Source organism: Delphinus delphis, chromosome 3 (genome assembly GCF_949987515.2).
Source record: "Delphinus delphis chromosome 3, mDelDel1.2, whole genome shotgun sequence".
NCBI classification, from domain to species: Eukaryota; Metazoa; Chordata; class Mammalia; order Artiodactyla; family Delphinidae; genus Delphinus; species Delphinus delphis.
The window spans coordinates 89,561,827-89,574,944 of record NC_082685.1 but is presented as its reverse complement, the minus strand read 5'-3'; positions in this window follow the sequence as shown (position 1 = coordinate 89,574,944).

The window sequence follows — 13,118 nt, the reverse complement described above, 5'->3', positions numbered from 1 at the left end:
TTTTCTGCACAGAAATAGAAAGTCTTGAATTCTTCAGTTGGAGGTTTGAGTTCAATTACTGATTGCTTGAAGCTAAGGGTCTGCTCATTCACCGTATATCCTTGTAGATAAAGGCCACCTACAGAGGGTGAAAGGAAAAAAGCAAGTGAGGAGAATAGGGAAAGAGTAAGATGGAGAAAAAGTCTGAAAAGGTGTCAAGAAAATTTTGTATCTGAAGGAACCTCTAGTCCAGGTGTCTTGTTTTACAGATGAAGAAGTGAGGTTCCAGAAGAATATATATTGATAACTTAGGTCATCCACTAATAATTAATGGCAAGACTGGTAACAAAGTTTGGATTTCCTGTTTTTCATTTCTACAGTGTTCTCATGACATGTTCAATATTTAGCTTTTTGTTACTGTGGGCCTAAAGTAGTTTCTTTAGGTTACTTCTTTTAGTGTGTTCCTGGAGGACACATTTTGAAATACATTTTTCAGTATCAAATATTGACACCTACAATATTACATTAGAGGAAAAATTAAATAGTATTTGTTTGGGCAGAACCATTAAGACATCCTGAGGAGTTATGAAGATGGCCAGAGGTTTCTACAACCAACATAGATTCTCACCTTCTTTGTGCATATGCAAAGCACATTTAAAATATGAACCCACAGGGTGATGTGAGGGCACCAACTTGAATTAAAATGAGAATAAATGACTGGTTTTAAAAAATGACATGGTCCTTTGAACCTATGTTAATGGTTATATATTGCTTGGCCAGAATTCTGTTTACATTGTTTAGGGGTTGGGGTGTGGGGAGAAGCCATCAGTCTAGGAGAAGGTGCCGAAAAATCAACACTTGTGTGTTCCTTATGGTAACCTGAGGTAACCTGAATCTCATGCAGATACTCTAGGTAACGTCATTAATAGTGATGATTAGATTTTTAGATCTCTTTCTTGTGCTTGCTAACTCGTATTATTCTCGCTCCCCAACCTCCCACTGTCCCCACTCCAGTAGCCACTTTACTGCACTATACTAGCAAAGAAAATGCCAAAATACGACTGGGATTTTTGCTACTCTATGGGATAAGTATTCTATACTGGTATGGTAGTAAGGGACTGTGAAAGGAAAATTTGGCTCATTTTTGTTTTTCTTTGGCTACACTTGATAACAATATACACTGTCAGGAAGTCATAAATTTTTCTTTTTAGACAGAATGAGTGGCTTTTGGACTTTAAAAATTCTTTACTCTATAGAGGGGGTTTAGTTGCACTATTAAATTCTTTAAAATTTTTCATTTAAAAAGAGTCCATTTTAGGGACTTCCCTGGTGGCGCAGTGGTTGAGAGTCCGCCTGCTGATGCAGGGGACGCGGGTTCGTGCCCCGGTCCGGGAAGATCCCACATGCCGCGGAGCGGCTGGGCCCGTGAGCCATGGCCGCTGAGCCTGCGCGTCCGGAGCCTGTGCTCCGCAATGGGAGAGGCCACAACAGTGAGAGGCCCGCGTACCGAAAAAAAAAAAAAAAAGAGTCCATTTTAGAACTAACTTCTAGGAAAGCATTCATTTTAGAAATGGTTAGAATTTTTTCTTTTAGTAGGCTCCAGTAAAATGGTGTTTACCAAAATCAGAGAGTGACTTCTTTCTTTGAGCTAGACAAATATAAAACAACTTTTTTCAGATAATATTTACACAGAATAATATTCATCCATTTAAAGTGTACAATCACTGATTCTTAGTTTGTTTATAAAGTTGTGCAACCACCACCATAATCTACCTTTGGAACATTTCATCATCTCAGAAAGAAACTCCATACCCATCAGCAGTCACTGCCCATCTGCTTCCCCATCCTAAGCCTAGGCAATCCTAACGAACTTTCTGTCTCTATAGATTTTTCCTGGGACACTTAATATAAGTGGAATTATACGATATGTGATCTTTTGTGACTGACTTATTTCACTTAGCATAAAGTTTTCAGGGTTCATTCATGTTGTATCATGTACTAGTACTTCATTTATTTTTATTGCTGAAATTTCATTGTATGGATATAGCATATTTGATTTATCCATTTGTTAGTTTGGACATTTGAGTTTTCTTCAATTTTTTGGCTATTATGAATAACATTGCGATGTTCGCGTGCAAGTTTTTGCATAGGTGTATGTTTTGGGGGTATATACTAGATGTAGAATAAGCAACGCGTTAGATGTTTCAGGACTATAGGATACCTAAGAACTTATCTGAGGGTTATTTTGCTGTCTTAATTCTCTGCTCCAAACAACAGTATACACCATTTATATTAGGTACTGGTTTTTGACTTCTTCCTGCTTGTGAATTTCCTTTTCTCATATGTCTGAACAGATAAGAATACCTTCCTCCATTCCTACCCATTTTGAGAATGGACAGAAAGTTATGCCCAAAAGGTGTCTGCTACAAACAGGAAAGTTTCTGACACCTCTCCTAACTAATTATAGGGTAGAAATGATTAGCAGTAAAGTCATCCAATTATAACCCCATTACCTCATTTCAAGTGACCTCATTGGGCTGGTCTCTGTCTGTCATTAGGTGGCAGCAACAAATAGCAAGCTGGCACAGTGTTTGGACAGAGATTTCTCACAAGAACTATCCATTTGTTGCAATAATGTAAAATATATCTGAGCAGCACATACAGAACTTGATGTGATTTGTTTAAGAATAATAGTTAACAATCACGATTTGTTACTTCCAGCTCTTGCTGGAGAGAGATAAAAGGAAAAAAATTATCAAGTATACTGTGAATGACAAGGGGCTTCAGGCCTATGAAGAGGCACTAACAGGCTTCTGGAATAATCACAGTGGCTTTTTAATATTAGCAGGCATAGGTCAGCCAGTAATACATATCGTTAAAGTACTAGCACCTTCCGTAATGGTGAGAAAAGACTTCAGGGACCTAACTGACTGGGGCTGTTTCTCCGACTCCCAAAATATATATTTGAGGCATATTTAGCTGAAAGTAAAATGTGGGACTAGCATCTCATAGGGTTTTTACAGGAAATCAGGGCTGTGTTGCTTCTCATGGCTTTTGCTCTTTCCCCTCCTCTCACTGTTATCTTTCCCTGCCTCCTCTTCGCTGCCCTCGCTATTCTCTCAGCATCACAGGTGACTGTCACAAGAGCTAAGTCATGCCCCAAATACTACAGATACCTTCAGAAATAAGAAATATCATATGATGTGTCCCAGGTCTCTAATAAAGAACATAAATCAATGTAGTAAAATGAATAATAAAATAAAATAAATGAAAATAAAACAGTAAAGTAACTGAGATGCTGCAGCCAGGGGACCATGTCTCTGAAGTGGTGAATGTAGAAGGCTGAGTCTTAATAACAAAGCAGAAAATATGACAGGCATATTACAAAGATAATAGAAAGGAAAGAACCTTCTTTAAATATTCTGTTTCTAATATTCTGAAAGAAAACTGACTGTGTGAACCAGGATATATGCAGAGATAGGGTTTTTGTACTTTAGTATTTTTCTACCTTTTTTTGGCTGTGATATAAAGATGTAATAAATACAGACCTCTACATGTTTTAATACAATTAAACCAAAAGTTTTGTGAAACACTGTGATGTATCATGGTATTTTTTATTCAATTAAATCCTATGCTATTGTTTTTTAAATACTGGTCACAATTTACTACATTGATTGTATGACACAGTAACAGGGTCAAAACCTGCAGTTTGATAAATACTACTATAAATGGTAATCAAGGCCTGCTTCAAGGTTATGACCTTCACAGGGGAGAACTAGGAACCAAACCAGGGTGGGATGTGCAAGAGCCAAGCAGAGCTTGAACAATGTAAGTAAAGAACGAACTATAGATCAGACCAGCGCAAAGGTCATTTACTTAGTGTCAACTAGAAGAAAATGAGCATTAGAACCCTGTATAATCTTTATTAATATAATAATGATTCATATTCCATGCATATAAAATGATTAAGTTAAACTAAACATATTAGTGCGTATAGTGTTCATGGTGCAGCATGGTTTCAGCCATTCAACTCAATTTCTTTGCTGTCCTCACAACTCCTTTGGTTGTTGGACTGAGTGGACCCTGGCTATTGCAGTCAGTGTGCTGATGTCCAGAGCGCAGAGACCAGACACACAACATTACTGACCGAGTACTGCTTTTAGAAGACTAATCTCTGTCAGGGAGTGCTACACAGAGCATGGTGGCTAAGAGTTTGGGCATAGGATTTTGGTAGCATTTGTTCAGAGTTTGTCTCTGTCACTTAATAGCTGGTTGACCAGTGCTGTGCTAGTTAACTTCTCCAAGCTTTAGTTTCTTACTTGAAATAGGACAATAACTGTGGATGTTTTGCAAATATTAGTTTTAGATAACGAACATGAAGTGCCTATCCAAGTCCTGGACACATAGGAAACATTCAGTAGCACATGCTAACTTTCCCATTCCAATACACTTGAGCAGTATGATCCAGTCCTCTGGAAAAAAAAATGTGGTTCACCAGGGCAGTGACTTTTTGTGGACAGTGGAGAGGGGCATATTTATTTGGGGAATTTTCCACAGGAAATTTGGATTTGCCTCGATCCTATCTTAAGTTTCATTATGCAGGACCACTGGCTCTGAGCCTCAGGTCATGATCTGAGTTAAGATGTATAAGAAGATTGAAAAGGACTCTTAGAAAAAGAATGTAAACCTCAATTTAAAATTCAAGTCCAGGGAAGGGTAAAGAACTTCAGAAGAATTCCTGCACAGCCACCTTAATGCTGAAGAAGGATTAGCAGTGGATTAACCCTGGGAGAGCTTCCAGCTGGACCCAACAGCTGTCAGGGTGGCAGTGGGGAGGCGGTGGCAATAAAGTACACCTTCTGGAACAAGGTGCATGCTCAGGCATCTTTTATTCAAGGAAGAGTAGAGTCATGTAAAAACAGAAATCACAGGCCTCTATTTTAGAACCTGGCCTAGATATAAAAATTCTGTTGGAATTTCAGTAAGGAACATGTTCTTTTCATTCATACTGAAATAATTTGGGCTAGAAATTAAGGACCTATGAAGATAGGATATTCAAGAAGTAAGGCTGGGGGCTTCCCTGGTGGTGCAGTGGTTAAGAATCCACAATGCAGGGGACATGGGTTCGAGCCCTGGTCTGGGAAGATCCCACATGCCGCGGAGCAATTAAGCCCGTGCACCACAACCGCTGAGCCTGCACTCCAGAGCCCGTGAGCCACAACTACTGAGCCTGTGTGCCACAACTACTGAAGCCTGCGCTCCTAGAGCCCATGCTCTGCAACAAGAGAAGCCACTGCAATGAGAAGCCTGCGCACTGCAACGAAGAGTAGCCCCCGCTCACCGCAACTAGAGAAAGCCCGTGCACAGCAACAAAGACCCAATGCAGCCAAAAATAAATAAATAAATAAATTTAAAAAAAAAAAGAAAAGAAGTAAGGCTGGGAAAGAATGAATGTCTTTGAATTTATTTTTATTAGCCACAAAATAATATATTTTCAGGAGAAAAATTTTAAAATAGATAGAAATTAGATAACTTCTTACAGCTGGAAAGAGTGTAATATGGCCAAAAGCCCAGGTATCTGGTGGCCTGAGTTCTGGTTTTGCCTTTGAATTGGCTTTGTAATCTTGTATCTTTCTCCATTGTTAAATGAGGGTATGACAAACTACAGTACCCACACTTCATGGGAATAGTGGCCAACTGAGTCAATTTGGTTGTTTACTCATTCATTTATTAAACATACAAAATATAGAGTCATCTCTGAGTACATAATCCCTTAGAAGAGATAAATGGCCAACTAGAGATAAAATACAAAGTAGAGGGTGATAAGTGTCGCAAGATGGGTGAGTGTGGAAGTTCAGAAAAGTGAGATGCTTTGTTTACCTAGGACCATCTGGGATTCCTTTCTAAGAGAGATGGCCAACATTTGAATAAGCACTTGAAGGACAGCTAGAATCTGGACAACTTGTGTTGGGGAATCAGTAGGTAGAGAATGTTTCAGGGGAAGGAATTAACATAAGCAAAGACATGGGGTCAGAGAAAAGTCCAAGAGGTGGGGTGTGCTAAGCAAATAGAATGTGACCATGTGTGCATGTGGAGTACAGGGTGCTTTAACACGGGAGTGGAAGAGAAAGCCAGAAAGAAGGGTTTGGGGACAAAGTAGAAGGCCCTAGAGTGCTCTGGATGCAACAAAGGACCATGGAAGTTTCTGGAAAGATGTGTGAAATAATAAGGATGAATATAAAGAAAGCTTTCACATTTTCCCCCTTGTCTATTTTTCCTTTTGGCTAGTGTAACTTAGGCTGCCTAGGTTCAAATTCTATCTTCACCATTTACTAGCTAAGGGAACTTGGGCAAACGAGTTAACCTTGCTAAGCATCAGTTTCCAAACTTGTAGGTGGGCTAATAACCTATTTATAGGATTGTTGTAGAAATTAAACGAAATAATAAGTAAAAACACTTACTAGAGTGACCAGTACAAAATCTTTACCCACTAAAAGATAACTCTGTTATCTGCTTTTACTGTTATTATTTTTAGGCCATTTATTAGTAGCTGTTTCCCAGCTCTCCAACCAGGACTTTTCTAAATAGGGCCTCCTCGGACCTTTCAGAATAAGGGAGGCCACTTAGTGGCTGTCATTACCATTTTAAACTCTTGGAATCAGTAGCGGTCCCTGGGCCCCAGGGGTTTGGAAGCACTTGGTTAATATTTAAGTTTGGAGTAATCTGAGCATTCAATCCTAAACATTCACTTTCTACCTATGGAAACATTCTCTTGAAAATGAACTTCATTGATTTGTTAGTTATAATGGTTCAGACTTTCGCAGTGATATATTATAATAAAAGCCCCAGTCAATGACTACTTTAGACGTTTGTTTTGTCTATCTTCATTCTCATCCTGGAGTCAGGTGCTTAAAGCTGTGGATTTGGATTGCATAGGAACAGTCTGTTCTGAAAGTGCTTAGAGATGCTGGCTATTTCCTAATAGTTGAATAATATTCTGGGTCATGTTTTAATACTCTCAAAGTGGAAGGGTGAGTAAGTAAAAGAGAGTTATTGTATTGCTCATCCTGAGTGATGAGAAAAGGACCATAGTGTGATGCTCAGTTTGTACCTCTTTCATACCCTTCCATAAAGGTCAAAATGGTCACCAGATACCTCCTTCCCATTTGGCATGGCGATCTAGCTTAATTAAAGAAAGGCATTTATGCTAAAAAAAGGAAATTAAATGACTAAGATTCCAGGATCTTCATTACTGAAAATTATTTAAGGATTATTTGTTTGGGAAAAAGTTCAACTGCAAATAAAACATCTGTAATCTATTTTGTCAAAAATGACAAGAAGGCAAATAATCGTTCTTGTAGAAATCGTGCACAATTATTTTATTACTATATTATATTGTTTACATACTTATTTTTTATATATAGCTTTTAGCATATTAAAATATATATTATGTATAATATTTATATACAATTTAATAAATATATATACATTTTATAGAGAGAAAGCTTTTTGTGTCGAGTACTTTGTATGTAGAACTTAAGAGACTCTAAATGGCAATCACTTCATTCAATCTTCACAATAGTCCTGTGAAATAGATAGCTGTTTCCATTTTATAAATGACGAAACTAAGTTTTAGGAAGTTAAGTAACTTGCCTAAGGAAAATTGACAATTAATGTTCTTTTCGTTACTCACTTGTCCAAGATTAGGGATACTACCAGAAAAGGGTAGAGCCACTAGCCAAGAAAACTACTGGCATTGACTCTGAATGTCATCAGTGATAAAAAGATGAAGGGGTTTAGTTTTTGTTTTCCCAGGCAGTAAAATCGCGGGGTTAGGGGTGCAGGCTCTGGAGTTAGGTTGGCTGCATTTAGATCTCGGCTTCATTGCTTACTACACGAGATATTGTCAAGTTGTGTAGACTTTCCAGTCAGTTTTCCTATCTGTAAAATGTGAATAATAATAGTATCCCTTCTCCAGACAATAACTGAACTAATTTACACAGCATAAAGTTTGGTAAAGTCTCTGTAAAGCTAAGATGTCATTACTATTATGACGGCAATTACTATTATTTCAGGTGAAAGTTAAGTCCATACCTGAGGCCTGGGTAGAGCGAATGCTAGCGTAGAAGTACAAGCAGCCATCCTTCAGAATGCAATAGTGCTGGATCCACATGTCTGTGCTTCTGTCAAGTTGGTGCAGAAGGCCCAGGCACTCTGGGTTCTTGATAGCCAGGGGCGGGAGGCTCCTGTTGTGCAGAGTAACGTCTTCCCAGACATGCTTCTGCAGGTGTGACACAAAGGGATCAGCTGAGTGGCCATCCTGTGCCAATGGTCAGTGACTCCCAGAGCCAATGACATCAGCACCAAGACTGACTTCAGAGAAGCTTCTGTCCTAAGTGATTCTATTGCTAAGGCAATCTGAATACTTGAGCAACAAGCCAGACAATCTGAATTTATCCATTGGCCATAGAGAATTTCTCCCTTTTCATGTCCATAGATATCCCTTCTCTTTGGCTTCTTTTCTATTGTGAGGAAATCAAAAGAATTATCAGTGATGTATAGAAAGGAAATGGAAATGGGCAGCTCAGCAAAGGCTGTTGTTTAAAGGCCCTGTCTATAAGTGCTGGCCCCACTGTGTTATTTTACTCACCATTGGGATTGTCCTTCTAGCCCTGTTCCTGGTATGTCCACTGTGACTAACTGCAGCCCCTGGTTCATGCTTTACTTTATCTAGCACTCCCATTTGTACAAAGGAACGAGTTAAATGCCCCAGGCCAGATCAGGCCTTAGGCTCATATGGTCTGTGTAGTGGAAGGCCCATGATAAATCAAGATCCTCTACCCTGGAGGTCAGCCCTCGATCCATAGTCCTGAGGGAGTGGCAGGCTTTTCCTGGGAACTTGACCTGAGGCAGGGGACATGGTGCTTCATCCCTTTATCAGAATACCTTGCTGGGCACTGGCCAGTTTCTCTTCTTTATTGGTTTCATTTTTGCTCTTTAGTTTTAACACAGCAGTGCAAAAGATTTCAGAATGCAGAGCTGGCTGAATTCTTTGCTGTGTAGTGGGAGCCTGCTGGGAGTTTGGGTATTCATTTTTCACTCTGCTGCAGACACCCTGAGTGCATGAGCAGAATAGATCCCTCTTAAAAATATCGAGGCTCATGACGATGATGCACTGGAGAGACAGATGAGTGTGTTGAGCATTGTGTTCCAGGTAGAGTGAAACACAAGTCCTGCTGTTTATCATGTGATAATGCCGGTGATTATTCTGAAAGTACAGTTACAGGGCACGGGGGTAGTACATTTAAGCTCAAGCAACCCAAATTTTCCTGAATGTACAAGAGCCAAAATATGTAGAGAAGATTATTGACAGTAAATACCTTTTTCTTGTAAGCCATTTTGTGAGGAAATGAGCATATTTAAAGGAACTCTATAACCTTATTAGAAATCATATCTATAGCATAAACATGAAACAATTGAATATTGAAGAAGTTTCTTCCCTCTTGACCAGGTCATAGCTCAGAAAGAAGGGTATCAAATGACTTAGGGGCTGAAGTGATGACTCACCTGTTGATCTTACAAAGTTATCTCTCAGTTTATAGGTCAAATCTAAATTAAAACCGGTATTACTTCAGGGCTAGGAATCATTTTCTAATAAGCTGCTTGGCCAACAGCACTATCCCAAGATATCCCTGAGCCCTTGTTCTTAGGGAGTGTGAAAAAAACAGTAGCAGTGGTTTAACCTCATGGGGAACCACTGGGCTGTTCTGTGTCAAGGAGAAATTCCACCCCAGTTGGAACTACCCATTGAGCTCGCGGAGAGGAATGTCATACAAACCGCTGAAAACAAAAAGAACAGCAGGAATGCAAGCACCTCCATAAAATCTGAGTGGAAAATCCTGTTGACTGCAAATCCCAGCTTTTATCGCAGATATGAGAAGTCCCAGGGTGGACTGCATGACATCTAACTTGATCCTTTCCCCCTCGGAGAAGAAAAGCAGAATGAAGGCACAGATAAACATCAAGGACACCTTACCTGGTGGACAGGATGGGCCGCTCTGTCCATTGCTTCAAGCCACCTGAAAGACAGAAAGATGAGAGGTGCTTTCCTTGGGGAGCTTGATAAGTGTCATTCAGAGGGCCTTGTTTCTCTCCCTGAAACCCATTGTTCAGACAGAAGAGTCCTGAGCCTCAGGTATATCTCATGGCTCTAAATTCATGGTTGAAGAGCAACACATTCTTATAAAATTGGTGTTACTAGGTGGCAAAATCCCACACCCACCAGGGGTATTTAAAATAAATTTATTTTTATTCTTCTCCTTTACTATAGTTTAATTAGTGCCTAAGGGAAAATGTATTCAGCAGGGCTGTATCAGCAGGGCTGATAACTGTAAGGCCCTGGCTATTAATATATGGAAAGACTGGCAAGTAGCCACTGTTCTAAGCCACCTCCCCAAGTGTTCCTTGGACAAGGTGGCCACCTTTAGTGCACTGTTAGTGTCCCTACTTGAGGACTGAAATTTGTTAGTCTTGTCTCCTTAGCCAGGTACCAGCCTATCTACCCCACCCCATCCTGCCCGTCTTTTCCAAGTTTCTTTTAAACCCCATAACTTCCAATCAAACCATCCTGCATGCTTTTCTCCCCAAAGCTTGATTTAATCCCTCTGCACTTCTGTGTTCCATTTCTTCTTTTGTATGCATATCTTCTTTTGTATGCACACCCTTCATAAACTCCTCCCTCACCCATACGTCCAGAGACCTTTTCTCCCCACCCTCAATTCCTACGCCACATTGTCTTTTCCTATAGCACGGCTCGATTTCTATTTTGCATTAAATATCCTACCTTCTTGGTTCAGAGCTGTTTTGAAGGCAAGGATTGGTGCCTGATCACACTAATAGTCCTCAGAGATTTTAAAACAGTGTCTTGGACATATTAGCTATCCAATAAATATTTTGTCCGTGAATTGAAATACAATTAAGTTGCTATCAGCATGTTTCCTTGTTTGTCCTATAAAGAAACATGCATTTGAATACACAGTGTTCCACAAATAGAGACAGTATATTGTTTGCCTAAGAGGTTTCAGACCTAGGGCTCTCTTTAAAATTGGAGTCCAAATTCTCTTAAAGAGATACGGCATTCTTCTAAACACTGTTGACCCATTTTTTTGTCATTGTCTCCCTCTCCCCCATTCTATCCCACCCATCACCCTAAAGTAGCAGTACTTACACAGCAGTTCTGAGTTGACTCACTGGACTGACCAATGATCTCCATTCCCTCAGGGTGACACACTGAATAATGATCATAAGTTGCTGAATGCTTAGAGTTTGTAGGCTACCCTCTTAGAATGCCTTCACACTTCTACCCTCAGACTGGGTTGTACGCTTACAGACTGTCAACTGCATTAATTCCCCACAAAGCTATATTATTATTATTAATTTTGCTCATTTCACTGTAGTGTGTTAAATTGTAACCCAACTACATTAGTTTTATTCCTCTGACTATCCATCCAATTAGTTTAAAATATATGAATCTGGCAACTTTTGGGGAAGCTAGATGTGAACTGTGGCAGTAGTGAGCTTTTTTAGAAAATATAGAGATCTAAGGTAAATGAGTTAGAAGAAGATGCTTCTGTTCTTTGGAAATTCTGTTAGGAAAAAACTTGGCAGAAACATGAAAATCCAAACTTCTCATACATAAGAAAAAGACAGTTTATTGACTCATGCTGTGAATTTGCTGTTCCCTTCCCTACTTCCAGTCCCAAGAATCTGTCAGATTGCTATTGAAGAAGCATTCCCCCACCCAATGTGAAACTAGTAAGATAAAAGAATAATCGATTACCTTTTCATTTCTTGGTTTGAGGTTGTGCAGAGGTAGAAAGTTCTATTTCCAGACTGAGGCACACAGTTAAACACAAATGGTTTTCCCAAGCTGCTATCAATGCCAATTTCTGCACCTTCTAATTTTATTACGTCTAGAGGTGGGCATTTTCCTTCATCCTGTAATTGATAAGAAGAGGTTCAGGATGGGCACTGCAACTAAGCAGATAAGGAAGAAAATGAGGGAGGAAAGGAGGACTAAAGTTATTTTTCTGAACTGATTGTTTGTTTTGTTCCGGAATGAAACTAAAAACAAAATGAGTTTTTATAGATTATGCTCTCTGTGATATATTACATCAAACTCCAAATTTTCTACATCCCTTTTGAATAGCCTCTATTAATATGCATTTATTTATGTCAACTTGGGAGAGTATCATTAATCATTCATGCCCATTTTTCCCATCAGAGAAAAGAACATCAAAAGAAATTGATGTTACAAAATATATGTTTTTGGTAGTGGCATGAGAGCTCTAGTTAGTGGCTATAATTAACATGATTCCATACTTATTGTGTGTCAGGCCCTCTTCTAATTTCTTTAAATCTATTAATTGATTTATCTTCACAAATGCTTATGAGGTAGTTACTTTTATTATCTTTTTTTTTTTTACAAGTCAGGAAACTGCAGCATAGAGAGAATAAAGAACACTTCCATAAATGACAGTAGTTTGAAACATGTATGCAAAACTAAAATCAGTTTATAGGTAAATTTTTGCTATTTGTATTTATTTTACAATTATATGTCAAAATATCCTGTCCGTTATTCATGTCTTTTCTAAAAACAGCTGTACTGGGATAAAATTTACATACCATAAAGTCACTTATTATACGTGTACAACTTAGTGACCTTTAATGCATTTACGGAGCTGTGAAACCATTGCTACAATTTAGTTTTAGAACTCTTCCATCAACCTCCAAATTTCCTTTGAGTCTGTTTGCAATCAGTTGCCACCCTTGCCCCTCCAGTTACAGGCAATCACAGATCTATTTTCTGTCCCTATAAAGTTGCCATTTCTAGACATTTTGTATAAGTAGAATCATACACTATAGGGTCTTCTTTCACTTAGTGTAATGTTCTCAAGTTTCCTCCATGTTGTAGTTCTTATTAGTATGTCATTCCTTTTTATTGCTGAGCTATATTCTACTATATGCATATGCCTCATTTAGTTTATCCATTCACAAGTTGATGGAGAGTTTTCTTTCCAGTTTTGGGCTCTTTCAAATAATGCTGCTATGAAAGTTTGTGTACAGGTCTTTGTGTGGAC